The following is a 6,000-nucleotide window of genomic DNA, read 5'->3' on the forward strand; positions in this document are numbered from 1 at the left end:
TAAACTTTTTGGTTTTGGTCTCCATGTGTTGCATTCTTGGGACTTTCTGCGTTATGATTCCTTTTTATGTCTTTTCCTGAGAAAAATTATGTCTGAGTCTTTTTTTTTTAGAAAAATCCTAAAATTAACAGTATCTGGCCACTATTTGGAAGTATTCCTTATGCCCTGGAGATCATTAAGCACAGATAAGGCCATTACTCCAGGAGACTGCTTGGAATATCTGCCCCTGAGCTAACTTAAGCAGCATAATTTATATAGGGTAAACAGAGGCTTTTAACAAACTCTGACTTCCCAGGAGAATATGTTAGATTCAAGGTCTCTTTTTTAGGCTTAAAGGTCTCTGAAAACGTAGTTTAAAGATAGGGGGTCGGTCATACAGGGTACACCCTGGAGAAATAGAACTCAATGAGATAGGTTGACTAAAATCAACTTTTCCTACTTTGTAGCCTAGATGATGAAACAAATAGAAGTTAGATATTAGTATTTGCTATTCATAAAAAGACCGGTCCAGATGTTTTCTGTTTGTCTGGGGTGTTTTCAGACTGCAAACACTGCCATCCTAAAAGCAGGCCGTCCTATATTAAATGTGTTTGCTTTGGAGGAGACCGTCTCTAGATTCTTTACATTGGAGTTACGGGGAATATAACCTATTCTGATTGTATTTTCTAATCGTAACTGAGCTTGTAACCCTGGGCATGGAATAATAAATCAAATGCAGATTCTGTACCACTTGGATAATCATTAGTCTGACTTTGTTCTGTGAAACCTGTAGAAATAAAATAAAGGTGAACCTGGCTGCTAGTGAGTCAGAGCCACAGGAGTAGCCCGATCTGCTCAATTCCCCCAACCATCGCCTGACTCCCCTCCCCTTGCCGACTCCTTATTTCTTCTGAGGGCTATCCTGTCATCAACGACCCTAAGACCATCAGCCCAGGAAGGTCCCGCTGCCACCGGGAAGACACCCCGCCCTCCGGGCCTCCTACGCGGCAGTGGGAGCCTTGAGTTTCAGGGTTTGTGGCTTTTCCTGCTGTGAGGGGTCGCAGGCATTTGAGCTAGAACGGCGCCCCCTTGCGTTCCTGCAGCAGCATACCATCTACCTGGAAACTAACTGCTGCTCTCTGGGTTTCTCTGGAGTTTCTGGTTTAGAAAGACAGGAGGTAGCCGTGTCGTATAGCACCGGGGGGCTTCTGCAGACTGTATCGTATTTGGTGGCTCCAGGAGAGCCTGCCGGTTCGTGGAAGGACCTGAGGGCTATAGCTGAGATTTTTTAACAAAGGAATCCCAAGCACATGGTATCGGAATGGACTGCCGGGGCTCCTAGAACTTCCTTCCCCCCCAACTCCAGGCTAGATATGACCCAAAAGAGAAGCGACCAGCAAACATATGGAATCTGGAAGATGGAGGAGCAGCAGCCGTGGCCACATGGAAAGGTCACTGTGGTGAGAGATGACAGAGTGTCTCCTTCTCACCCTGCAGTCAATAGTCTATCTAACCCCATGGCCGTCTTGCATACGGTCCCAGAAGCACCCTGGCTTTACTAGGTGCAAGCCCAGAGCAGAACCCTTCTGTTCTCCCAGCTCTGTCTGGCCCTGTATCTAACACCAAGTGGGGGGTTGGGAGGGACACTTGGCTCCCTATATCCCAGAATGCTCTTGTCCCACTTCAAGAGGCCTGCCAAGGGGCTTCCCTAAACTCAGCAATTTCTGCTTTCAGTCTTCCATTTCCGTTCTCTGAAATAGTTGCATAAAGTTTGGCGCCTATAACAAAGGTCTCATTTCAAACGCAGAAGGGTGTGTTTTCCTACAAAGAACCCTGGCACAGACAGGACAGGACTGCCTCCCAGGCCTGAGAAACTCAAGTAATGGCTTCACACCTGAGGGCAACCAGGGCTTTCAGGGGCATGGCCTCATCCCATGTTTTACTGGCCCAAGACCGCTGTGGTTGGTCTCCAACTCGAGGTATAAGCTGGCAGTTTCACATCTGGCAGGAAGAGGGCTTCACGAAGTTCCTCAAGCCTGCCTGTGGGAACTGGCCCTGTTTGAGTCATGTGCTGTCCATGAACTGGGTGTGCAGTACCTCAGCCACAGTCTGTAGTCCTTCAGAGGTGTTATAATGGCAGGACACTAAGGGACCAGGCTGCTGCAAGCCTGGAATTGTTGTGCTACTTCTTGGTTTTCTTAGAATCTACACTTCATTTTTTTTAAGATTTATTTATTTTCTGTATGTGAGTACACTGTCGCTGTCTTCAGACACGCCAGAAGAGGGCATCAGATCCCATTACAGATGGTTGTGAGCCACCATGTGGTTGCTGGGAATTGAACTCAGGTCCTCTTGAAGAGCAGTCGGTGCTCTTAACCTCTGAGCCATCTCTCCAGCCTGTACCAACACTTCTTGCTGCTGATGTTCCCTCTCTGTGGGGCTGAGGCTCCTTCTCTAGTGTTGTGTGGCTTTTCCTATAGAGACACAAACAAACATCTGTAGGGCAATGACAACAGACCAGAGAAACAATTCTCCATTAAGCTTGATGAACCGATGAGTTTATTGGGGTTCATGGGTGACCATTCACCAAAGCTGTATCTATCAAGCCCCCTGAACGACTTGCAGGCAGTGAATGCTCAGAAAGTCTCCTCTCCTCAGCAACTGTAGCTGTTTATCTAACCTTGGGGTGGGGCCTTGTGTGTCTTGTAACTTTCTGAGCTTCCTGAGCTTTGTGAGTTTCCTTTACTTTTTTCAATCTTATGGACCCCCCCCCCCATTCTCCCTTGACAAGCAAAAATTTCAGTTCAGTGGAAACAGCTACCCAACCCTTGAAGCCTACCTCTTCTTCTTCTGCCCCTGCAGAAGAAAAATGTAGCTGTTTAGCTGTAAAATGACATTGCCATCAGATTAACTGTGCTAATTTTTAAGAGGCCATTTGGAGTAGCCTGGGTGACTAATGATGTTCTCTGATAGAACAAGGGGTTGGGGGAGGGTCAGGACCCTCATCTGAGAGTTCTTGTCCCCCAAGCCGTTTGTATCCAACTTTGCCCTCATTTCATGAGGTCTTGGTTGCCTGTGGTCTTGGGATGTGAGAGAGTAGATAAGCAGGGGGTGTTAATGGAAGAGGGCTTCGTCTATGAGGCTGTTGGGGAAGCTACCATCCACACTGTGTGAAGACTTTCCAGTGTAGCTTCTTTGGTGTCCCTCACCCCCCCCCAAAGATCCCACCAGTAGTTTCTCACACATTTTCTGTAAACAAGCCCAGTAAAGTCATTGGTTCTTCAGGGTGAACTTTGGTGAAATCTCACTTCGGTTTGTGGTTAGGACCATAGGAGTGTGTGTGTGTGTGTGTGTGTGTGTGTGTGTGTGTGTAACATTGCTTACATCTCTCCAGGGAAGGAATTAGGAATTCTCTACCTGGACTTGCAGTAGCGGAGCTGGTAGACCCCAGGGCTAGCGGCAGGAATGGTGGCTGAGACAGCTCCAGCTGCAGCAGAATACGGAGCCAGACTCTGGCCACTATGATGTCTATGAGGGAATGGACACCAGGGCAGGTTTTCATTTGCTGGCCACTTCTTGGTGGCTCACGGCTGGAACCCTCCCTGATTTGCCTTCTGACCAAGGCAGCTGCGGCCCCAGGCCACTCTCTCCCCGCTTCCAGTCACTGGATGAAGATTGGATGGACACCCAGACTGGTCTCAAGCTTACAAAACTGTGAAGGTTGTGGCCTCAGGCTCTTGGTCACACCTAGGTCAACAGTATGGGTCATTCTGTCCAGCCCTGTCCCTTCCTCCTCTATCTGAAGCCCCCTCTCTGTACCACTTTGATATTCCTCCCAAAGATGAAACTCAGAGTCAGGTCCTGGGAAGTTGCCAACAGAGGCCAGAAGAAGGCATCCGATCTCCCGGAACCGGAGTTACAAGCGGTTGTGAGCTGCCAAGCAAATCCTGGGAACTGAACTAGGGTCCTCTGAAAGAGCAGTCTGAGCCTGCTCTCCAGCGCCACACTGCGGCTCTATTCAGAATCACAGGCTATCTGCATTTTAAATGGTTACACAGGCCAGGTACCTCTTACGGTTTTAACCCACTGGAGGAGGTCTTTTGGGCACTTATAGCCAGCGTGCTGAGGAACACAGTCACCTGTGCTGGCTCTTGCTCTAGAGTTCTTACTGGGTCTCCACAGGACAAGTCTCCACAGGGGACGTTTGACAGTGTTCAACTGTCTTGGTTCTTTTTCTCTCCTCCAAAGAACCAGTTCAGAACTTGCTGTGAAGGTTTACCTTCCTGGCCTCTCCTTGCCCCACCGTGGGGCATCCGTCTCAGAAGGGAGGCAGGTACAGTGGATGCGAGCACGTGTGTTCCCTGGCACACATGTGTGTCCAGTTGTGAGTCTCACAACACAGCAAAGAATAATCTCATCCCATTATAGGTTGTGTATGTTCATATCCACATGTCTTTATAAGTTTATTTTTTAAAAATCTTTTAAAAAGACAAATTTTTTTGGGGGGGGGATTAGATTCTGTTTCTATTTTTTTTTTAAAGGTTTTTCGAGACAAGGTTTCTCTGTGTAGCCCTGGCTGTCCTGGAACTCACTCTGTAGACCAGGCTGGCCTCGAACTCAGAAATCCACCTGCCTCTGCCTCCCAAGTGCTGGGATTAAAGGCGTGGGCCACCACCGCCCGGCCTGTTTCTATTTTTTAATTATGTGTATATCTGTGTGCCTGTGTGTGGGTATATGCTGTTGATTTTCATTCAAAATGTTGTCCGAGCTTTTGGGCCCTGGGGTCAACTCAGCTCTCAGGATGATGTTGTACCCGCAGTAGCATTCCACAGGATGAAATGAGTGGACAGTGAGTGGGCGGTTCTCAGGGTGACGCCAGCTGCTTTTCTTACAACTTTCTACAATGTCTTTCCACCACCGAGTTTTGTTACAATGTTTCTGGCACTCTTGAGCCTGAACCTCATCCAAATCTGGCCCTCTGCCTGTTTTTGTAAATAAAGTTTGTTTTTTTTTTCTTCACACAGCCATGCAGGTCCACTAACAGACCCTCTAGTTGGCTCTTCCTAATACAAAGGCAGTGTCAGCACCGGGACAGAGTAGTTACTGTGCTCTGTAGAGCCAGTCCCGGTGCTCAGTGCTAAGACTTCTCCTTCTGCAGCTTCCTTTGTTGCGTTTCTCACTCATAAGTCCCATGCAGAGAGCCATCAGATCACCACGTTTCTGTGGTTTTCTTTTTTGCTACGAAAGCAGGGACTTTTTAAATCTTGGGCATAATGTCCTTTTAAAAAAAATTAAAAAACTTCTTGTGCTGAATATTTCCTTCGTCAGAAGTGAGGCGACTTTCTGGCGAGGTCAGCACACGCTGCATCTGAGTTTTATGGATGGTGCCCATCATTTTTTTATGGATGGATATTTCATAAATGCCATTGTAATGTATCTTGGAAGACGCGATGTGGCCTTCCTGTAACCTGTGGTTCTTCTCTAGAAGAGAAGAAACCACTTGGGGCCACACAGCCCAGACACTTCATGGGCATGCACAGTTCACTGGCCGGTTCACCTTAGATGATGTCCCCACAGGGGGACTGGGCTACTTGGAACCAGAGGCCAGTCCGCTTATCAGCTGGCCATGCTGCAATTACTGTCTTATGAAATATTAACTGTTCATGGTGATTTCAGTTAATGAGATGTCTTAGGGAAGGAGCATGCGCAGACAGCATGGGGGCGGGGTATCACTTCCTTACCTGTTACGATGGGTCTGGGTATCTCTCCTGGGAGTCGCAGCTCGTTCTCTAATCTACCATTCCGTGAGCCCTAGTTGTCAGTCTCTGGGAACTAAGCAGTGGACAGGGAAGCCATCTGGGTACCCGCGCAGCATGCAGCCTAAGAGAGCAGAGTCACTGCACCAGTGACCACATGCACGTTTGTCCAGCCTGTGACCCGCCTTGCCACAGTTCTGGAGGAGAGACAGCCCGCTCGACCTGTGGCATCATTCCTAACAACATTTCATGAGTACTGTCCCTG

Source organism: Grammomys surdaster, unplaced genomic scaffold, assembly GCF_004785775.1.
Source record: "Grammomys surdaster isolate TR1022 unplaced genomic scaffold, NIH_TR_1.0 183, whole genome shotgun sequence".
Lineage (NCBI taxonomy): Eukaryota > Metazoa > Chordata > Mammalia > Rodentia > Muridae > Grammomys > Grammomys surdaster.